The sequence below is a fragment of the Equus przewalskii genome, chromosome 28, assembly GCF_037783145.1.
Source record: "Equus przewalskii isolate Varuska chromosome 28, EquPr2, whole genome shotgun sequence".
Lineage (NCBI taxonomy): Eukaryota > Metazoa > Chordata > Mammalia > Perissodactyla > Equidae > Equus > Equus przewalskii.
The window spans coordinates 29,831,352-29,856,256 of record NC_091858.1 but is presented as its reverse complement, the minus strand read 5'-3'; the positions used below and the strand labels follow the sequence as shown (position 1 = coordinate 29,856,256).

Here is a 24,905-nt window from a genome sequence, read left to right as displayed (position 1 = left end):
TAACTAGTGCATCATTGCTAAATTTTTCGAAAGAGGATTTAAGAATAATATTAAGTTTGAATTAACTGATTATCTTTGAAGCATTGCCTTTAGTCATTTCCCTTGGCAATTTTATGTTAAACCTTTCCAGAATGAGCCCACAAACATGCATACATAGGCACACATGCAACACACACGCCCAAACACGGAATCATTTCATGAGTGTGTCCCAGTCATATACCTCAAGTCCTAAGTTCCTTGTCACATCATAATTCCATTGATAAGGCATCACAAATACATGACATCAGCAGCAGGTGAGGACAGTACAAATCGGGTAACTTTTTCTTTACCGAATATGAACTATATGTGCTCATCCCTACTTGATATTTTCAACCTTCTGGGCAACAAACAGTTATTTCAATTAGCCTTGTATTCACCAGTGTTTGTTACTCTTCTGTATGTAATTTTTTCATTTAATAACAGCATCTCTAAATTAACCATTTTCAAAAAGTACTGATTTATGACAATTTTCTTCCCGTTCATGATGTAACTGCTTTTCAGAGTAGCAGTGCTTATTTGCATTAAAAAATAAACCTTCTTAAAATTTTAGTCTTTTCCTTGCAGTTCATTAAGTTTTTCAAGATGTATCTTTTCTTCATGTAGTTTATCATTATTGCTGTGGTCTGTTTAGAAATGGTCCCTTAAATTCTGGGGTTTTAACATAGACACATTTGGTTTGCATGTTAAACACATAAAATCACTATTCACTTTCATCAAATAATATGTTCTTCAATTTTCCTGAAACACTCAACCCTCTTAGGCTAACTTTTATAAATTTACTTTTGTTAGAGAAGCATACAGAAAAATACTATGTATTTCTTAAAAGAAATTTTGTAAACACAATGACAAATGGAAATATTGTTTAATTTCAGTGTCAGAGGGAAGAAGCAAGTGGAAGTCACGAGAATTGTGGTCAACTAGAGAGTAGCCAATGATCAGCCCTACACAATTATTGCGATGTGAAAATGCTGGCTTTGAGTGTGCAGCTCTTCCAATTTTCCAAATGAACCTTGAGAATTGGGATTCTGACCTTACAGCTCATGATTTTTGAGTGTTGGTTCAAAATTGTTTGAATCTCTGTGAAGGAAAACAAACACAATTAAACCTGGATCCGATACTCAAGACCCACATCTTTTTTTTCTTTTGAGGAAGATTAGCCCTGAGCTAACTACTGCTAGTCCTTCTCTTTTTGCTGAGGAAGCCTGGCCCTGAGCTAACATCTGTGCCCATCTTCCTCTACTTTCTATGTGGGACGCCTACCACAGCATTGTGTGCCAAGCGGTGCACAGGTCCACACCCGGGATCCGAACCAGCGAACCCCAGGCCACCGAGAAGCAGAACATGTGCACTTAACCGCTGCACCACCGGGCTGGCCCCAAGGACCCACATCTTTGACCTCTCAGTTTTCTAAACCAATCTCCTTCTTTTGATAAAGAGAGGAAACTGGGATTCCAGAAATTGAAGTTATCTGCCCAGGAACACAAGGTGAGGTAATAAACAAAAAATGAATGATGATACTGGAAGGTATAATGGGATACACTGCATTTAAATTATGTCTAACATTAATAATTTCATTGTGATTAAATTTTGAATCAACCTGCCAGTTAACATTAAAGAACGTCAAAGATGTAAACTCTACCAAAATAACACAGTAATTAACACAATAATCTGTCGTGGATTATTTCAAGTTCGACCTGAATATAGGTTTAGGTCAGACAATTTCTGAGTATTTTTGTTGTTGTAGAAGGAGAAAGGCAGAACTCTCAATTACAAGTGCCTTCTAGAAAAGTAAATTTTAAAATGTGCAATTACTCCACAATTTCGGATGGGCATGAACAACCAATGTAGGCCAAAAATTCTGCATCGCTAAATTGTCCTAACTGGCTTTTTAGACAGCATCAAACACTGCTTAATCCTGGCTGCACAGCTACACCCTCTGGCACCGACACAGAAAGGCCAAAAGAATCTCATTAAAAATGAAATGCATTTGGTAAACATTCAGTACAGCCGGTGCCAGTTGGAAAGTAAAGGTCTGCTGAATTTGCCAAACTGATTTTGGTGAGTATATGAAAAGATTATAAAAGGGCATTTGCTCTCTCTCAGCAATGTTGTCTCAAAACTATGTTAGTTTTCTAGGCTAATGTAAATTAAATTGTGTTTTGACATGGATATGTTGTAAACCACATGTTCAAAGACAGTAAAAAAAAAAAAACTACTGGACATCTTTAGGTTAATTAGTTTAAAATTTTTAAATGCTAAATACCTGACTTATAGCATTTTGAGATTGCCTTTTTCTCACCATATAAAATAAGGTTAAGATGTTCTAGCCAAACAAGATTAAGCATTATTAAGGAAACACTTTTAGAATTGCCTCATATCATTAATTTGCACTCAATGAATTCCTGCTAATCCTTTCTGAAATTATAACTGTCTTAGAAGAACAATAGCAAATTTCAGCATTGTTCTTTCTTCCTAAATATGCTATGTTAACCTCTGCCTTATAATTTGTTTGTCAAAAAAGGAGACTCTAGCATAAGGAACTCAGCTTTGTTATGGCTCCTTCTAAATTCACATTTTTTCCAAGCATGAAATTCTCTTTAAATCAATAGGCACAATGGATGTATATGTGTACATCGCCAGAAATGGAAATAAGCTGCACAAAAATGTGAGGCACTGGCCTGAATTTTCTAATAATATTGTGTCTTTGTCTTTTGGGAAACATCTTACTCTAGATAAAGTTCACCACAGAGGTTTCTAAAGATCTGGTCACGTTTATGTACGATGACAGAACTCTGTGAGGAAGAGAATCTGGACTTTTGGAAACATTCCTTCTGAGCTCCCCTATTCACAACGCCTTGTGTTTGGAAGACTATTCTGGGCCTGATTCCCCGGCTGACTTTTTCATTCAACAAATATTTCCTGAGTGCTTACAAAATGCAGGTGCCATCTTAGTTACCGTGTGTACAGCAGTGGACCAAAAGGGCCAAGTTCCTGGCTTTGTGGGCTAACATTCTTGTGGAGAAAGATAGACAAAAACCAAGAGAACATGTAAAAATATAAAAATCACACAGCTGTAAGTGCGATGGAAAAAAGCCAAACTGAGTAAAGAGCTTGAGGGGATTGACGTTGATCTTTGAAAACATCAGCTAAAATTTTCCTTTTCTGAGTATTCTATTATGAATCCTTAATCAGAGTATAAATATTTGCATTTCTGTACCTTTTCCACTCTCATACTTAATCGCAGTAATTGCTCTATAAATTTTATATTATGATAATATAAAAATGAGGGGGAAACATTTTGAAGGATAGTACTCCTAGACTATCTGGCTTCTGAGTCCATGCATCAGTGCATGACAGAAAGGGACTGCTGCCGCCCTGGTGTCATCTTTCTGAGCAGGTTTTCATGCTAATAAAACATTTATTTTCATTTAGAGTACACGTTATGCTTGGAGGGTGTTCTCACTCATTATTCTGCCACTTCATTGTAAATTGCCCCATCAGTCGTCCAATTGGCTTAGGTTAGTGAGGACGCTTTTCTGAAGCTGGGGTTGAGATCTGAGGCCCTGTCTATTAGTCAAGCGGAAAGAATCCTCTAGAGTGAAATTATGCTCATCCTCACTATTAAACAGACGAGACAAAAGTGATTTTTCAGTTGAATAGTGCAACCGGGCTCTGTGGACAATGTGAACGCACCAAGTGAGGGGAAGACTGAACGATGTTTTTAGTAAAGCACAGCATGTAGAATGTTTAACCCGGTACACATGCAATACCGATAAAAACAAGTACTTTCCTAATTTGGGAATGTATATGTAACAAATCCAGAATGCCTAAAAAATCTATATTTAGATTTAGATTATAATGGAGTTGACTCTGAATATTACAGGGCTATGAGATAATTATTTCACTTTTCCTTCATGATTTGGTTTATAGCGAAGCTGGTATTAATGATTTTATAAAATTGTATAAAATTATGTGACAAAGGAAAAAGATACAAATCTATCTTTTTATCAGGAATAAAAATACCACTTTTTCTGAAAATTAAGGGTATAAGTTTTTAATGAGTGCATTTCTAACAATCCACATTTACCCACGAGGAAAATAAAAATGTTATTGGCACAAAACACGTGAATTCCTACTTTGAGACAAAGTCTTCTCAGAATTTAGGATGATTTAAAAAAACAAAAGGATAATAGAATGCAGTCCACATACGGACAGAGTCAATCTTAAAAATGTGTGTGTGCGTGTGTGTGTGTGTGTGTGTGTGTGCAAGGCAGGTCAATTGGTTCATAAGTCCTCCTGAAGGCAAAAGAAAGCAATAGATGTCAAGGTTTTTTAAATTAATGAAACAGATCATGAGATTATATAAATTCAGTAAGCAGAATGTAAATGATTAATTAGCTCATTGTTTTCAATAAATTCTCAGGAAAGAATAGACATAAGATTCCTGTAAAACCATTTTCGTGAAGATTTGCACTTTTAGTTGAAAGGGAGTGGATATTTACCAGGAAAAGGACTAATGGAAAAGAAGGTGAGCAAGACAAACAGCTAATGAACACTCAATATGTTTCTATTATTTGAAAACAAATACATTAATTTTTATGTCACTTTAACATATTGGAATTCTCACATGTCAGTGACTCATTACCTTTGACTTTTGCTCCCTTAGCAATTCAAACTGGGGGGAAATCCATGATGTTTTGTTTTAATTTTATTTATGTTCAAGCTAAAGACAATCTCGTCAGTAATAACTGGGGAAACCACTACACTAAAGCGACAGCTGACTACGCCCAGAGAGCAGAGAGGACATAAGGAGAACAGTTGGATGAAACCTGTAGCATTAGGGAAGGGATTCATTTCTTCATGGACAAGATATTAGGAGGGGCAAGAGAGATGATGGGAGCACAAAAATCAAGCCTACCAAGATTGAACATTTCTGATAATCAGCATCTATAACAAATCAAGGGGCTAATTTTATGCTGACCCTGAGGGAACCAATATGTCAGACAAAATGGTTTCCTGGAGCATAGCTTCTCAATATCTTTTTTATTTTAGTGAGCCTGCAGGGCCTCAATCTGTATCTTGCTCACTGTGAGCCCTAGGAGAAACAATTGTAAATTCTGTGGCTGGGGGGCCTTTCCAAATGTTCTCATTGAGTCCTTATCCGCCTCGAAGCAGAATGGAACAGCTGTTTATTTATTGATCCATTTACTCCTTCGCATTGCTAATAAAGGTTAATCAAGCAGTGATTATCCTGTTTGGTCAAGCATATATCATGTCATGTCATGAAAATGCCAAAGTGAATAGGAAAACTCCAGATATCAGGGAATCACTTCTTAAAAGGGAAAGACAGGCAAATACCTTTGCAACCTCCATCCTCCGATTCCGCATCCTCAGATTCAACCAACCACAGATGGAAAGGCCCAGGATGGTTCCATCTGTCCTGAACATGTACAGACTTTTCTTCTTGTCATTATTCCCTAAACAGTATAGTAAATAAATATTTACACAGCATTTACATTGTATTAGGTATTATAAATAATCTGGAGATGATTTAAAGTATGCTGGAGGGTGTGCATAGGTTATATGCAAATACTATACCCTCTTATAAAAGAGACGTGAGTATCCACAGATCTGTGGGAGTCCTGGAACCAGTCCACTGCGCATAATGGGGGATGGCTGTGAGCGTATTATTGGAATGCAAAAGTTAGACTTGTAATATTAACATACACAAAGTGCTGTGGGAACATCAGTTTGAATGCCTGATTCTGTTGTTTTATTTCTTTATTTTTGATAGAGTTCAGTGCCTTGGGAACATGGTTCCAGATCCATTCTTTTCAGCAATTTCTACTTCTGAAGCCCAGACTTCCAGGAAGTGTGTTAGTACCACAACCTGGAAAGAGGGGGATTCAATGTCACAGGAAGGGAGGGAGGAGGAGATAAGAAAGGATGTAAAAGGCATAGTCCCTTAGACAAAGGGTTCTCGAAGCTCTTCTTAGAATAACGATTGCCTATCTGTTGTCTCCTGAGAATGAAAAATCATCTTATTCCCAAAGCCTGTTTTGTAGATTTTTGGAAAAGATCAACACTCACCGTTTATTTTCATTTAGAGATCATGAGAACAAGAAAATGAAAGAGAAAAGAATAGAAAATTTCAAAAGTGAAAAATAAATTGGTTAGAGCAATGAATCATGTAAAAGTCATTTACTAACGTGTTAGAGAAAAAGTAATTGGACCCAGCTATCACCTTAGTGTTCTATACAGAAGAGTGCCCAGTCTGGGTTTGGAAATATTGACAAAGCAGCACATTTCTATACCTAAATAAGCATAATGAAGTGAAGAGTTAAGCAGTTATTCAGTAAATTTGATGAATGAAGAAGAGCAATCTAGAAAATTCTGTGTTTTTAATAAATTACATTCCTATCCATTCCACAATCTTTATTGGAGAGATTTCAATAGTATCTCTGCATTGGTATCTCTGGTTTATACTAAGTGGCCTTTAAATTATCCCACAGTTGACAGAAGAAAGTCATATAACTTGTATTTAGACTTTGTTCAGATCCCAATCTCTGAAGTTCATTTGCACTTTGCCTTCCATATAGAAATGCTTTGAGTAAATAAATGTTTACTCTTGGAGTTACTTTATTTTTATAGCGATTCTACTGCATTTTAGTCTCCGAGTTTTTAAGGACTGTGTAATACAGAGCACATCAGGCAGCTGTTCATCTTCGACCTCTGGAATCCAAGTGCGACTTTCAGCCACACATTTCTGCTGTCTTTATGGCTCCCTCTAAACTTAATTTACAGTCTTTTCCGAGGTTTCTTCAGGGAGCTTAGACATCTAATCGGTTTTCCTTTTGAGAACATGACTCAACAGTTTGGGGGGATCGACGTGTCAGAAGTACACAGGTCGGCTTGGTAATTACCTGGGCCTTAACAATATCATATACCTGGCAAGGTTTAGAACTTCCATAAAACTTTTAGATCTTAGTTTTATCTCTCCTGCAATGTTTTTACCCCTCTTCCAAAGCTTGTAATAAACTTTTACGTTAAGGGGAAAAAATGGATCTAGACAAACTGTACCAGAGATTTCAAAGAGTAAGCCTTTTTTTTTTAAAGATGATAAGGATTTGTTACATAGTAGTAATTTTACCAAACACCACAATGAGCCAAATTAACATGTCTTCTGTTCTTAGTTACGAAGCTTAAGACTTGAAGCTTGACGCTGAACTGCAAGCTTCCATTAAAATATTTTAAATGGAGTATTGAAAACTGTCTACAAAACTATGTTATTAAATTGTCCTCATCATTTTCAACTCCTAAACACTTACATAGAAATGTATTTCAGCTATATTAGTAGACTTTTATTACCCCAAAGCCATTGAATTCCAAAACGTATAGCAAAAGTATTTGGGTTTTAACTTTTGCTTCACAGACTACTCATGTCACCAAAGAAAATTAATGTGGTGGCCTCTAAGTCGATTCATCACAAAATGAGAAATCTGTAACCTCCTGACACAAATAACAATAATGGAGATCTCAATGTTGAAATAGAAGTGCTATGTAGGGTATTTGGCACATTGTCTTCCTATATTGGTAGAATTCATATTTAGTTATGAATATCTCATTACCAAAACCAACTGATCAACCCACTTTCTAAAGATGTGTGTCTTTAATTGCATGTAGTTGATAAAATTATTTTGAGCCAGCAATATAAAATTTAGTAACATGGAAATAGAAACCTGGAATGCAATTTGACTTTTCTTTTGTCTTTTTTTCTTTTCTATGTGCCGGGTAAAAGGATACTGAATCCAATCCAAGGAGAAAAATAAGTGTGATCTCAAGGGAATACATCTTATTGATTATAGAAAAGAAAGGGGAGCAAGTTCAATTGGCTCACACTACTTGGTCCTGACATAGACGCAACTGTGCTGAGGAGAAAATGAGAATGAGGTAATGCCATCATAAATAATTGCTTAAATCATCTCGGCACTATGGAAGCTGAAATTTTGTAAAAGGAGAAAGCCCTGTAAACGTAAAAGCATAGTAAAGACAATCTCTTAAGGTAATTGAGGAGTTTTCATTGGACAGAAGCTGCGGACAATACAAGGCTTTAAATCGAAGTTTGGAGCTCCCTCTGGTTAATAACTGCAGATCAAAGCAGCTTTTCCATTTTTTACTACTAACTTTAGCTACTATAGACAGAATTAACGGGGCTAATGGAACATACACGATTAAATAGCCTTCCATCCAACAGTGGACTGTGACACAAGTAGGGGAGAGGGTGTTTGTTACAAATAGCCCAAAAGCTTTTAAACGTATTTCTTGTCTAAATATTGAAATTGATATTGATCTGTATATTTAAAAAAGAAAAATCCAACAATGGATTTAACAAAGACCATTAAGATGTACTAGTATAATTTCCAGGATTTATTCTTGCCCCTTTTGGGAAAGCCTAATATTAAAGATGGAGCGGAAAATGTAACACTATATACATAAAGGAATTTGTCTATTTTTCCAAAATACTTCTCTGATCTCAATATATAAAAGTTTTACTATGATTGAGTCTAATTCCACATTTTCAAAGATTCTACTGCATCTTTTTGACTTGCAATTGAACAAAATTAACTAATACATAAGAATAGAAGGCAGGTACCCTGCTAAGTAATTTGCCTCTATCATTTTGTTTCATCTTTATGGGAAAAGCTTTGTGGAAAATCATCTCTGTTGTGTAGTTGCTACAACCATAGGATGGAGAGGTTAAGCAATGTGCATGAGCTCCCACGGCCAGTAAACCAGGGGCCAGCCCTTGATAGGCAAGGCAGCATTGTAGGAGACTCAGAGCATGGCCTTGGGTACAGACCACCAAGGGGACCATTTCTGCCACTTGCCACCTGGATGTCTTCTGTTAAGTTTGTTACCGGGTTGTGTCTCAATTTCTCCTTCAGTAAATTAGAGTAATGGCCTCAAAGAGTTATTATAAATATTAAATGTGTTATTATTGTTAAGATACTACAAAAGTGTTTGGTAAATAATAAAAGAGGTCTCTCTGATTTTTCAAAACAGGATTTTCTTTTATATTTTACGATACTTCCCTTTGCCTATCCTAGAGTCGTTTGTTGTTGTTAAATGTATCATCCGTTAAGTATGTGTAGGAAGCAATTTGGAAAATTATGCCTTGCATGGAGTTGGCAATTTTTTGGTGAGATGGAACTCATTTAAGAAATAGTTAATATAACTCATGAAATTAATTTAAAGGGAAAATTTGAATGTATAAACCCAACAAACCACCAGTTGCAAATATGTCTACCAAAAAAAGCCCTTTTTTTAGCAAAAAATAAGATGCTACTGCAGAATTTACTTAAGAAACTGCATAAGTACCCATAAAATTCTCATGAGAATGATTTTATTAAACGTTAGTTTTTCAAGCAGTTCTCCTTTAAAATATAATTTTCCAAAGATTACAAATACTAGCTTCTATTACTGCCGTTAAAATATTTTTCAAAATGTTATATCATGAATTAATGTTAACCTGACATTTATATAATAGGACCTATTGCAAATAGGACCTTATGGTTAAAAAAAAATTCCTAGAAGAGACTTAAGAATTATTCTACTCAAAACACACAGAAGTGAAATAAAATTGTTAAATGCTATTTTATTTTTGTGTCTATAAAAATCTTATTTCTTTATCCACAAAAAAATGATGCCAGTTTATAAGTCTTTTTCCAACTATTTATCCAGCAATATATTTAGTTGTATTATGTGGTAAATAAGTTGTTCACTGCACAATATAATGGAAGAATACAGTATAATACAAGAATATGTCTTTATAATGTAGAAAGACTAAAGGATAAAGACTAAAACATATCATTATATCATAAAAAGACCAAGCTTAGGCCTTATTTTAATTTTTTTCAACTCTAGCATAATAAAGGAGACTTTTGGAATCTAATTTAGTATTTTTCAATTTCCTTTGCCCACAGATCTAAATGACTAGTATTCGGCAATTCTCTTTTCTATTTAATCATGGATTAGCATAGGAAGCCATGTATCCTGTAAATATTTAAGAACATGAAATAAGAATGAACTTACTTAATAGTGTTTCTACCAAGTAATAAAAGTATGATATATTGATAAATATAATCTACTAAGCAGATTACAGATATATTTTATTTCACTCAAAAGGTGCCTAAAAATTGTAGATAAATCACATTTTTTCAAATTGAATCATTATTTAAATGAAATTGAAGAATATGTAGAAAATCTGGCTGTGCCCCTCACCTCCCATTCTCCCTCAAGAAGTGAGACTACATCTGACCACGTAGGTGTTCCCTGGAGGACCCCCTGGCTTCTCCAGCTGAGAAGGGCCAAAGCTTGCAGATGAGGAGACCATGGAACTTCAATCAGGTGCCCGGATGCGGAACTGATAAGGATCAAGAAGAGCAGAAACTATTGTGCCCCTTACCTCTCACAGGATTTCAGTCACTCGATGAATCCCATTAGCGGAACCACAGAGCAATAAGGAATTCTAGAAGAGTAATAGACCTAAATGGACATAACAGCCTAGACAAGAAGAACAAGAAAAACACACAGAGAAGACAGAATCTAATAAAAATAAAAAATAAAAATGTTTTAAAGAGACAGACACAGTTTGAACAACATTGCAGTAACAAGACAGAAAGACCTAACAAGGAAATTCAAGCTCAATACACACATGCACAAACCTATTTCTGCATCTAAAAGAATAAGATTTATGAACCTCACCTTACAAGCTTTCAGGAAAAAAAAAAAAACTCAAAAAGAAAAAAAAGGCTAACTGACTAAAAAGACAAAAGAATCCAACTAACCATGACATATACACACCTAGAAAACTAGAAGATGTTAGAACAGTATAATATCCAGTCTGCAGAGTGATAAGGACTACAGGCTATAAGTATAGTTTCCAGTAAAAGTATCATTAAGTTATCAGACTGAAAAAGGATACTTTCGGAAATGCAATGATTTTGAAAATTTATCCTTATACCAAATGTAAGAAAAATATTCCAGAAATAATTCTAAACAAACAACTAAATCAGAATCCACACCACAGTATACAGGAAAATGAGAAGACAGTAATGAGTGATGTCATTGAGCCTTGAGATGTGTGTGCTCATGCAGAATAAAGGACAGTGCATAGCTTCAATACTAAATGTGGATTTTTGAAGAAATATACTGCAGGGGAGAAGATCTAATAACAGCAGAAAATTAAACGTAACAGTCATTTCAGGAAAAACTAGATGCTTAAGTGGGCTTTGAGATTACAAAAGTCATACGGCGTACGTCGTAATCTCACGGGAAGAGGCTGAGAGTAATATAAAAGTGTTTTAGTTTGTCCGATCTTGTTAGGGAAGATAGAAAGAGAAGAAGTAGAGAATTAGAGAATTTCATAATAGAGAAATACATGGTAGGTTATAAGTACTATGAAAAGGAAGTTATCTATAGTAAAATGAAAAATTCTTGAGAAATTCCAAATTAAAAAAAAAAGCGGCAACTCAAGTATACTTGCAAAAACAAGGGAAGTAAGGAAAAATTAAAGAAAATACAATAAATAGTAAACAAAAATATGAAAATCAGATATGACTATAGTTATAATAAATGACCATGGGCCCAATTATCCTATTACAACCAAGAATTCCACTTTTGCAAAGAAATACACTTGGAAAAATTAAGTTAAAAAACAATTAAAAAATTCTACAATGTTTTCTTCAGGTAATTTTAAATAAACCTTTGAGTCTACACAAGTGGGTCACAATGAAAGTTATATCCAAAGGAAATTTTCAATCTTAGAAATCTTCATTATTTAAGTGTACTAAGAGGGGAAGTATATAGTGATAAAATTCACAATTTATGAAGGAGATTGACTAAAAATCCAGTATGTGTCAAATAACTAACTATTCTAAAAATAAATATTAGAATTTTAAAAATATATTGAGAAAATAAAATTATACTGGGAAATCTTAATAGAAAATTTTCAAAATTATATATTCAACAGTAAAAAAAACATGTAAGATCATCAAGAAATTGAATAACTGAATTATTTTGTTGCATCCTTCAAATTGAGAGTATGTTTATATATCCATGAAACAAAATCATTAACATATATTTGTACATAGTCTCTGATCATATAGTTTATATAGATATGAATGAAAATAATAAAATGATGACCTACATATTTCATCTAAATGGAGCTTAAATTCATTTCTAAAGCAATCTTTGTATTAAAACCAACTGATTAGAGTGAAGTCCTTACTTTGGAAGGAACATTTGCCTTAAGTATCTTTATTATAGAAGAAAAATTTATGAATCATATTAAGAAATTTGGAAATGCATAATAAATATTAAAAATAAGATAAATTATAATAAAAAATCTTAGATGACAGAAGAACGATATATAAACAATTTAAAAAATTCAAAAAAATCAAATGTGTGAGTGTGTGAGGGAGAGAGAGACAGCAGGTGGGGAGAGAGAGACAGCAGTTGAGGAGAGAGAACTTTTGGGAAATTCCCTGAAAGAGAAAGAAAGGGTCAAAGCAGACAAGTTTCAGATGAATGCCTCCAGAGAGACAGGAGTCAAGTCCTGCTTCGACCATGGTGGCGTGTGAGAGGAAGCCGGGGCTGCCAACAAACAGGGGAAGAGTATTCAGCTAAAATTTTTAATTAATTGCTAAAGGGCATGTTCGGGCTAGTGTGAGAACTTAGAACCCGTGAGCAACGCAGTCACAGGAATTTCATACCCACTCACAAGGTCAAGTCTTCAGAGAACAGCAATCTGCATTCCTGAGAAAAATCAGGGGCAGGGCAGGAAACTGGAAAAAACCAAAGACTAGGAGAAAGAGATCTATCTGCAAGTACACAGGGAAAACATTATTTTTTTCTCTGAGTTACTGATAGAACAAAAGAAAAATCAATATATATACAAATGTCTTAAATAACATGATTAACATACTTGATTTCACTTGCCCTAATTGGTGTTATCTCCTAAATGCCTACCCATATAGCTCATGATCCTACATTCCCCTCAGCAGAAATGAGCAATGAATGCATAAGTGTGCAATGAGATACATACAAGATTTTTATATGGCATCCTTTATAATATTCCAAAACTAGAACTCACTCAAAATGTCTATTATCAGTGGAATGGATAATTAAATTGTGGTACATTCATACAACAATGTGACAATTAATGAGAAAGAATGACACAAGTTAATGTGGAGGAATATTCCAAACTCATTATTAATAGGTCAGACACAAAAGAACACCTACGCGATGACTCCTCTCATACAAAGTTTAGGGAATAGACAAAACTGCTGTAATTAGGAACACATCCTTTAGTGATGAAAGTATAAACAAAAGCGAGGAATTGATTACCGTGAAACTCAAGATACTGATTAAATTTGGGAGACTGGTAGGATGTAAAATTATGAGGAAGGAGCTAGAAGTTTCTGGGCACTAACAATGTTCTAGGTCTTAACCTTGGTGGTGTTACACAGGCTTTAGTGTGTGCTAAATCACTGAGCAGTATATTTTGTTTTATTCACTCATCTGTATATGTTCAAGTGGTTGAGAATGTCATAACACTTAAAAACAGAAATTAATGTACCAAATATGGCAAACTATTAATGATTGTTAAAGCTAGGTAAGGGGTAGATAGGAGTCTCTTATAGTATTCTATTTTTTTTGTTTGAAAATGCCAATAAAAGGAAAATTACATTTAGAATATAAAATATATACAAATCTGTTAACTCCCCTCTGCCTATTTTGTTTAATTTTTTTCCCCAAGAGGAAGATTCACCCTGAGCTAACATCTGTGCCAATCTTCCTCTATTATTTAGTATGCGGGCCACCAGCACAGCATGGTGGCTAACAGAGTGTTGTAGGTCCACACCCAGGAACTGAACCTGGGCCACCAAAGTGGAGGACACTGAACTTAACCACTAGGCAGCTGGGGCTGGCTGTAAAAATTTTTTAAATTAATGATCATAATTAACCAAGGCTACCTTCTCACTTCTAGGACTGGATCTAAGCAGGCAAGTGGATCAAGGAAGCTATTAAAGAGAGGTAATGAAACCTAAATATATTCCATAACCAAAAGAGTTCCTGCCCTGGCTGCATATTCCTCTAAAGCCCTGAAATGCAGACTATAATTAGTTTACAAATCTTGAAAGACTTATCCTAGTAAGGGAACCATTTAACATTTAAATAATTCTCTTAACAGTTTGGGATTTAAAATTAACATCTGAATTTTATTGGACCAGAGACTACCATTGAATAAGCTACTTTGAGGTTCTGAGAAATGCACCTTGAAAAAGTACAGAAGTAAAAACACTAATTCTCATTACTAAGAGATAAAGAAATCTGGTTATATTTTCAGGAAATGCCATTTATGCAAACCAGTAAGAAATTCTTCTACTGTTTTCACTTTTAAGAAATATGCTTTCAATATAAAACTCAAGTATGTCTATATGTGAATATGATTTTCAGCTGTTAAATCTCAGAACTTAACTTTATCCTAAATAGGATTCAGAAATCTCCCTAACTTAGAAATAAGTAGTGTCAGTCTCGCCATAAGTAGATTTCCTCTATAAAATATAATTTGAGTCTAAGCTGGAATTTCCTTTTTCTAGCGACCTCTAGGTATCAACTAAATCATCCACAATTCTCTTCCTCATTTCTTCAACAATCTGTCCCGGGTCACTATGCTCCATGCCATGCTCCCCACAAATGTAGGTGTTCATGACACAGCATTCCTGCTAGTTCTACATTTAGCAAGCCTGTTTTTCAAATAATGCACTTGTATATCTTGGAGACCTTCTTAAATGGTCCAGTTTTCTCCACATGCGTAGGTACCTGCACATACAAGTCTCTAGAATGTCAAAGTTGTCAAGTTAATGATCCTTCTGTAAATGCACAAATTTATGTGAGTTTGTCTCATATACATTTTCTGGGCAAAAGGTCTATTTTTTCATTAGTTTTTAAAACATTTCTGTGATCACAAAAAGATTAAAAATATGCATATAAATGGACCAGAGCTAATTTACCTGAATTAATCTAGTGTGACATTTCATAAAATATGTCATTTAGAGGTCCAAAGTATTATTCCCATAACCTACAATGGAAAAAATAAAACTAAAAAAAAGTCTCAAAATACTTTAGACTCTTCTCATATCGTACAGAAAACATTACAATAAAGAGGCGAGATCAATTATCTTTAAGTAGAATTGCATAACTCACCACCAGATAATAGTCACAGCAAAAGGACAGAAAACCTTCCAAGGTTCTGTGAAATCAAAATGATTAAAAAATACTCATAAAAATGGAGAACTAAATTGTGTGGGTTAAACAAGAATAACTTTTCTCCAAGTATATTAAGACTTTTATTGCACGACCTACAATGGAAATTACAAAATACAGAAATATTTTGAAATTAAATATAGAAGAAAAGAAATAATATTAAAATAGGGTAAAACACTAAATTGTTAGTAAGTAGAAATTTTTGAAGCACCGTAAGATAATAGTCTCAGCAAAATGTGTGAAAATTTTCTTTCAGGTTATATGTTCTTTTGTTTTAACCATATGGACAGTGTTTAATCAAGCAAACACAACGTCTTTAGGTGGCATGTTGGTTCTCAATATCAAGAAAGTTTCTTGAAAAACTATGTCCTTTATATGATCATCTTCAACAAAATCAAGTTGCTTTTCAAGGTTTTCTCAACTGTATACCACTAAACCATCACTAAATCTATCATACAAAGAGAATTGAACAGTATGCCCTGTTTTGAAGATGCATTAATGAACAAGGTGGCAGGGATTTTAAAAAGTACTGGAGTAGTCCATGAGAGGCCAGAGATAATATGCCTAAATTGAACATAACTTAAATAGTTGTGAATATACAGTAACATTTTTATGTCCTTGCTATCAACTGTAATTAGCATTCTAGGAAAACAATGTATATGTATGCTATGATTCAAAGCTTACATAAAGCTTGCTATCAGTTCCTTCTGTGGCTAATTTCCCATTCTGAACATTTTTACAATGATTTTTTTTTGGCTTCTGAAAGAAAATGTCTTTATCAATGACTACTTTAACTACGTACATCTGTATAATAAAAAAAGAAGTTTACCAAACTTCTGACATGGAATTCAGGTAAATCTAGAAAAATCTAAAATTTGATTTTCTTGTACTCTTGGAACAGCAAGTAAATCACCATGTTCCAGGGACTGTGCCAAGAGTTTATAATAAATCATTTATTGAATGCTTTTTTATAAATAACATATGGTCACCTGAGGAATCATTGTTGAAAAATCAAAACTTTGCCTGCCTTATAACAACAGCAAAAGTCTAAACATTTAATTATTACCCCTCTAATACGAAATTTAAGAAAACTGTACAATTCATTTCTTCTAACAGTACTTCAAAATATAAAAACTCAAATAAAATAAATGGGAAATGATACTAAGGATAGTTTCACATGGTAACAGTGAATAAATTTTCATGATCTATCATATGAACAACATGAAAGGAAAATGTTGATTTGAGCACCTAAATGTATGTCTCCTCAGCACCAACAGGAAAAACCTTACTCTGTTAATATATCACACCTATGATAGCATGGTACAAAAGTATGTCTTCCCACATCTTGCTGGACATGGAGGGCTGACTGTGATACTAGTGTTCTCATTAATTGGCGGGGTGAGTCATAACAATCAGCAGCTTAGGTCAACAGTTCCTTCGTATCAATGAAATTGAAATTTTAGTCTCTCATACAATTGATTCATGTCTGCGCCCTCTACTGTGAGGTAAGTTCCGCAAAAACAGGGACCATGTTTTGTTGCTCACTATCGCATCCCCAGCTGCCAGCACACTGCCTGCCATATTTTATTTGGAAGAGATGAATGAATGGTAGCAGAGAGAGATAAGAAAGGGAGAAATAGAGAAAACCAACCTGGAGGCCAGCCCCCTGGCTGAGAGGTTAAAGTTCCACTCACTCTGCTTCAGCAGCCTCGGTTCGCAGGTTCAGATCACGGGCACGGACCTACTCCACTCATCAGTCATGCTGTGGAGGCATCCCATGGACAAAGTGGAGGAATAGCGGCACAGATGTTAGCTCAAGGCTAATCTTCCTCAAGCAAAAGAAAAAAAAAAAAAGAGGAAGATTGGCAATGGATGTTAGTTTGGGGAAAATCTTCCTCACCAAAGAGAAAACCAACCTGACAAAGAAAGAAATTCAAATTTAAGCATGAAAGTTTATAGAAGTTAACATAGAACATTTTTGAAAGCAATATAAATTCTCATTTATGTTAGTTGGATGAAACTCTCTCTAAAGGTAAACAATAAATGTAATGAATTTAAGGCCTTATATTATGTACTTCTCTAACTTGTCAAATTTTAAATATATTTAAATTTTATAATTTTAACAAGTTAAAACAAGTTTTCTCTTACAAAAATAACGTAAAAAATGAAATTTATTTGTTATCAAATATTTTGTGCAAACTTTCAGAAGTTTCTCTCAATCAAGTGAAACTATTATCTGAATTTTCTACACATGAATCTTTTGAAGTTGACCAGATTACTTCTTTGTTTGATCCACCCTCTCAATTGCAAACTCTAAAATATTTCTCTGTGTGTGGTCACATCCTGAACAAATCCAATTCGGTTTAATTCAAAGAGGCAGGAAATGGAAACTTCTAACAGGAACGGGAGGTGATTAACTACAAGAGTAACAGCCTAGCATGACCTGGGACTCACCTCTCCTCTTCTCCCTGTGGCTTTCCATTAATATTGCACTGGGTTCAGCAAGAATCAGACTTGCTGGTAACAGGTTAACAGTCTCCCACAGAGAAAAAGCATCTATTCAGCTGTCAGGTCCATAACAGCAGGTTGCAAGTTAAGTTATTGCGATGTTCCCTAACACCCTTTTTCTTCCCACCAAGCCACAAACAGGCAGCTGATGACACTGGAAGAGAATGTTTTCTTTATAGTGAAAAACCATTACCTGAGAACTCTCAGGAAGAGTCCAATTACCTTAGCAGCATCCAAAATATTCTCCAGGTACTGTCCTACACGGAGGAGACTTTCTGAGCTGAGCTTTGTGTGCCAATTTATAGACTCAAGGACATATGAAGACATGCATTTCAATGTGCGAAATCCTGATTACAATGGGAAATTCCTGTGTGTGCAAATTGAAATACATCATCATCATCTGCAGGTTGGCAGGAGAGGGAAAACAGAATCATACACAGTTAATGGACAGAAGCTTCCTTGAGAGAACATTAATTGTGATGACATCGAACAGCTCACTTGTACCATTTATAAAGGCATAAAATATTCCAACTTTCTCATGTACTCTCATTTCATTCACATGTTAGCCAATTTATTATTGTTCTCCACTTCTGAGAGCTGAGACCTCTGATTCTTAAAAACAAATAAATAAAATATATCCCACTAACCATATAATCCCATAGCTAATTATAACAGAGGTAGGAGCCAAATTCTGACCTTTTGACTCAAGTCCAGTGCATTTTTCATTATATAGCCTTTCCATTTCTCACCCCTTTCCTCTTCTAATGTAAGGTAGTTATGAAATTTGAGAGTTCCTCAAGCTGATTCTGTCTCGTGTTTTCACTCCTGAGATGAAGAATATGTATCAGAAAGCAGAAACTTCTCAGAGAATTGGGCATCGTGTTCAGCCAAATTACATTTTGGTCCCTGTATTGCGTCCAGGCTATTAGGATGTTTTCTAAGTTCTCTTTTCCTCTGTTTTTTAATGTATCTGAGACCGAAAGTCTTAACTGTGAGTAAATTCTTTCTCTCTGAAACAAGAAACAACTTTAGCAGTGTGCTGAGTAAACAATCTGTTTGATATAATACCATCATAAATACATTTAAATTAAATTACCTAAACTGCCTTTATCTTTCCATTTTTAATCTCCAGACTATCTTTATGAAATATGCTTGTTATTACAAATGCTAGAAATTCTTATCCCGGTAATGAAAGTTTACATTGCTTGTTTGCTAAAAAATAGAATAAACAGAATATTTTCTGTTTATGTAAATGTAAACTGTCCATTGTTATCACTGGTTTCAGTGATGAAAAGAATTACAATGACTTTTTAAAAAAAGAAATGGTAATCCTTACAATGTCTATAAAAGGAGTAAATTTTGCATTTTTTAGTGTTACTAAAATTGTCCCTTTTTTTGCCAGCAAGAGAATTAATAGGAAATGTTGCCTTATATAACTTTTCAATAACCAAAATTACATCACCTAGCATTTAAAGTTCAATCAGAAACTGAGAGTTGATATTGTTAATGATGACCCAAGAGCATCACAAGTTTTGTGCCAACTAAATTATTTTTTTAAAAAAGCTAAAATTGATCAGTGCAGTGACATCAGCAGGAATGGCAGAGTAAGGACTTCCTTACTTACAAAAGCCTATACCTCCATAAGTACAATGAGAACACTGCAAAAATTGTCAAAATCAACTTTATCCCAAGTCCGAAAATTAACCAAAGGCTTTGAATAATCTGAGAAACGTTTACTCAAGAAAAAAAATGACTGAACAATGAACACTGTGATGTTTTAATTTGCCCTATTCCCATACACCAGCTCAATAGTAGACCTGAAAATCAACAGCCCTACAATTACAGTATTCATGACAACCAGCACCCTAGTAGCCACTGGAGGTGGAGTGGTGGTGGGGGGACATGGGTAAGAATTACCCAAAAGCCCCATCTTCAGAGCATTATGATCATCTGACAGTTCCTGGAAACATCCACACATAGGGAGTGCCTTTATTTGACATGACTCAAAACTTGCACATTACAAACAGCTCTTTCTTAGGTGCATTTGTTGAAAACAATCAATGGCAAATGTCTGAGAAACTGAACAAAAAGAATGAAGAATAATGAATAGAGACTCAGAGATCTGTGGGAAACTATCAAGTATACTAACATAAACATAACGGGAGTCCCAGAAATAGAGGAGAGAAGTAGACACAAGAAATATTTGAATAAATGGTGTCCAAAACCTTTCCATATTTAAAGAAAAACATTAATATACCTATCCAAAAAATTCAACAAACTTCAAGTAGGATAAACTCTTATATATATATACTCTTTTTCCTCCCGTCAGATTTAAGATACAGCTGCATAAAGCAATAATTATTAAACTATACTGACAGGCGTATAATGTATTAAGATGCAATTTTAATAACATGCAGGAGGGGAACATATGGAGCAGTACAGAAGTGGAGATCCATAGACTATCAAATTGGTGTTAACCTGAACTAGATGATTATAAGTTAAGATGTTAATTATAATCCACAGGGCAATCATCAAGAAAATAACTCAAAAATTGTAATAAAAGAAATGACAAGGAAATTAAAATTGTACACTTCGAAAATATCTGTTTAACACAAAAGAACACAGTAATGGAGGAATAAACAAAAAAGACATAGGACAAATAGCATACAAACAGCACAATGGAAGATATAAATGCTACTTTCTTGATAATTTCATTAAATGTAAATGAATTAAACACTCCAATCAAAATAGAGATTTATAGAATGTATTAAAAATGATCAAATTACATGCTGTCCACAACAGACACACTTTAGACTTAGACACAAATAGGTTGAAAATAAAAGGATAGAGAAAGATGTACCATACAAACTAATATCAGACAAAATAGACTTTAAAAACAAAATTGTTACAAGAGACAAAGAAGGATATTTTATATCGACATATGAAAGAAATAGACAATTCAGTAACAATAGTTGGCTACAGCAATAACCACTTTCGATGAAGAATAGAACAACCACACAGAAGATCTACCAGGAGATAGAAACTTGAACAATGCTATAAACCAGCTACACCTAGCACAAGCTGTAGAATACTCAGTCAATAACAGTGGAACATACATTTTGCTCAAGGCCACATGGAACATATCCAGGAGAGACCATACGCTAGACCATAAAATAAATCTGAATTAATTCCCAAGGGTTGAAATCGTACAGCAAATGTTGTCTAACACAATGGAATGAAATTAAAACTTAACAATGGAAGGAAATTTAGGAAACTTTACGAATACGTAGACATTTAACAACACATTCCTAAATAATAACTCAAGAAATTGTAAGAGAAATTAGAAAATACTTAGAAATGAAGGAAAATAAAAACAATACACCAGAACTTGTGACATAGCTAAAGCAATATTCAGAAGGAAATTCACAGCTATAAATGCCCATAGAAAGAAGAAAAGTCCCAAATCAATAACTTACTACCTTAAGAAACTAGAAAACAATAGCAAGCTAAATCTAAACAGGAAGAAAGAAGGAAATAATAAAGATTAGAGTGAAAATAAATTAAATAAAGAATGGAAAAACAACAGAGAAAATAAAAAAAACTAAAAGTTGTTTCTTTGAATAAACCAACAAAATTGAAACACCTTTAGATAGACACAGCAAGAAAAAAAAGAGAAGACAAGTTACTAAAATCAGGAATCAAGGAGAGATCATTCTTACCAGTGTTACAAAAATAAAAAAGGACTATCAGAGAATACTATGAACAATTGTCTGCCAATAAATTAGATTACCTAGATGAAATGGACAAATTCCTAGAAAGATAGAAACTACTGGAACTGACTCAAGAAGAAATAGTGAATCTAAATAGATCTATATCAGATGGGTTAACTGGTGAATTTTACCAAATATTTAAAGAAAAATCAACACCAATTCTTCACAAATAATTGCAAAATAATAGTATACTGAAAGCTTTCCCTTAAGACCATGAACAAGATGAGGATGTCCACCCTTGTCACTTCTATTCAAAGTCATACTGGAGGTTTTAGCTAGAGCTAAAGAAGGCATGAAGAAGGGAGGTGGGGGAAAGCATATACGTGAAAATAAAAATTAAAGCTGTCTCCATTCACAGATGACATAATCTTCTTCTTTCTTCCTCTTTCCTCCTCCTCCTTCTTCTTCTTCTTTCCAAAGTCCCCCAAACCCCCAATAAGTAGTTGTAGATTGTAGTTGTGGGTCCTTCTGGTTGTGCTATATGGGATACCGCCTCAGCATGGCCTGATGAGTGGTGCCAGGTACATGCTCAGGATCTGAACCAGCGAAACCCTGGGCTGCTGAACTGGAGCATATGAACTTAACCACTAGGCTATGGGACCAGCCCCCACAGATGACATAATCTTATAAATAAATCCAAAAGAATCTGCCCAAAAGAGAAAATTATTAAAGCTAATATATCAGTGTATCAAGGTTGCAGGATACACAATCAAGAAACAAAAATTCATCATAGTTCTGTACACTAGCAGTGAACAAAGATTTTTGATGTGTGTGAGAAAACAAATTCATTTACAATATCTAAAAAAATAAAATACTCAGGAATTAATTTTTCAAAAGAAATCCAAGGCATATACACTGAAACTACAAAAACAAAATATTGCTGAAAAAAATTAAAGAACACCTAAATAAATGGAAAGACATCCCATGTTAATGGATTAGAAAATTACAATTTATTATTGTAAAGGTGGCAACACACCCAAATCAATCTCAGAGTTGATACAATTCCTAACAAAATCTCAGCTGGTGTTTTCTTTTTTTAAGCACAAATTAACAAGCAGATTCTAAGATTTAGGTGGAAATGAAAGGGATCCAGAATAGCCAGAAATGTCTTGAAAAAGAACAAAGTTGGAGGACTCACTTCCCGATTCCCAACTTTGCATACAGCTGGAGTAATCAAGAGAGTGTGGTACTGGCATAAGGATAGGCAAATACATCAGTGGAATAGAATTAAGAGTCAGGGTATAAATCTTTACACTTATGGTCAATTCAATTTTAACAAGGATGCCAAGATAATTCAATGGGGAAACAATAGTATTTTCAAGATATGATGCTGTGACAATTGAATATCCACACGTAAAAGTTGTAACTTGAACCCCTAACTCATATCATTTACAAAACTAACCCCAAATGGGTCAAAGACCTGAAAGTAAGTGCTAAAATTCTAAAAATCTTAGAAAACATAGGCATAAATCTCTGACTTTGGGTTAGGCAATGGTTTCTTGGATATGACATAAAAACCACCAGAAAAAGAGAAAAAATGGATAAATTGGACATAAAATTAAAAATTTTTGCCCTTCAAAGGGCCCCATCAAGAAAATGAAATAACCACCAACAGAATGGGAGAAAATATTGGCAAATAATATATTCGATAAAGGACTATTACTCAGAGTACATAAATAACTTTTATGACTCAACAACAAAAAGATAAATAACCCAATTTAAAAGTGGGCAAAAATTTTTGAATAGACATTTCTCCAAAGAAGATATTCAAATGGTCAATAAGCATATGAAAAGACACTCAACATCATTAGTAATTAAAGAAATTCAAATGGAAACCACAATGATATACCATTTCATACTCACTAGGATAGCTACGATCCAAAGGAGAGATCAATTTTAGTGAGGAGGTGGAGACATTGGAATCCTCATGCAATGCTAGTAGAAATGTAAAATGGAGCATCCACTTTGGAAAACGATTTGGCAGTTCCTCAAGATCTTAAACATAGCTACCATATGACCTAGTACTTTCCTTCCTAGTTATTGAAAGAATTGAAAACATAGGTCCGTATAAAAACTTGTGTATGAATGTTCATAGCAGCATTATTCATAATAGCCCAGAAAGTTGAAAAAATCCAAGTGTTCCTCAATTGATAAGTGGAAAAATAAAATATGTTCTATCAGTACCATGGGATAATGTTCAGTCATAATAATGAAGTACTAATACATGCTACAACATACATGAACATTGAAAACATGTTAAGTGAAAGAAACCAGAAGCATAGGCCACATATTATATGATACCATTTAAAAGCCCCAATAGGCACATCCATAAAAACAGAGTGGATTAGTGGTTTCCAGAGACTGGAGGGTAGGGAAAATGGATAGTGACTGCTAATGTGTATGGGATTACCTTTCAGGGTGATGAAATTGTCTTGAATTAGACAGTACTGGGGATGGTTGCACAAGTTTGTAAATATGTTGAAAACCTCTGAATTGTATATTTTAAATGGATGACTTTTATGGTATTTTATCTCAATAAAAAAAGTTGATCAGTCCAGCTTTAGTTTAAGCTTATTTTATCATCATTTGTTAAAATTGCTAACCCATAATTGAGGATGCAATAACCTCTTGACTAAATACACATAAGGTGTTGTGTGGTGCTTTTAGAGAGCGGTACTTGTGTATAAAGCCAATTAAAAGACACTGCTGTCAGTCAGGGCAGCAATATTCCACTCAGATCATCCAGCACAGCTTCTTTGCCATAGTATCCAGTTGAGGTGGCCTTTATTTTATAATGATGTTGACAGCAAAATCTCCAGTCTCATGTGCACTTCCTCTGTGCAATTTGTGCTGGTGTGCCTGAGATGTACCTGGTTTTCAAACTGAAAGCTCACTTCCAGTGAAAGTTTCTGTTCCACCCCATTTGGAACAGAAATGTGCAAAGGAAAAAATCATCTGCTCCATGCCCCAGCTGAACTCTGGACCCAGACAATCTGTGAGCTTAATATAATGGTTATTTTATCACTTCCTTTTGGGATGGCTTGTGAACTAGCAACAGCAACTGGGACACCAGTTACTTCACCTGTTTTCCTGCTTCTTGACCCTAGATTGGTTTGTTTTTGTAGCACTCCGTCTCTCTCCTGCCCCAGTACTCTAACCTGTGTCCACCTTGCTTTACATCTTTAATTAGAGCTCTCTGCTTATCTGATTGTCGGTCTCCCTTCTCCCCACTGCCCCATTTAAGTACTTCCATGGCCT

General features: G+C 34.6%; 1 long non-coding RNA gene across 1 annotated transcript in view; it reads right to left on the bottom strand.

The window, feature by feature from the left end:
* Window positions 1-597: 597 nt before the first annotated feature.
* The window catches only part of LOC139080067 (uncharacterized), a 61,386-nt gene continuing 37,078 nt past the window's right edge, over window positions 598-24,905 (bottom strand). The window contains exons 3-6 of the long non-coding RNA XR_011534215.1: window positions 18,100-18,244; window positions 17,021-17,194; window positions 5,398-5,516; window positions 598-1,116 (exon numbers count right to left, since the gene is read on the bottom strand). This is a non-coding gene — a long non-coding RNA (uncharacterized lncRNA). The remainder of the gene's footprint in view (window positions 1,117-5,397; window positions 5,517-17,020; window positions 17,195-18,099; window positions 18,245-24,905) is intronic.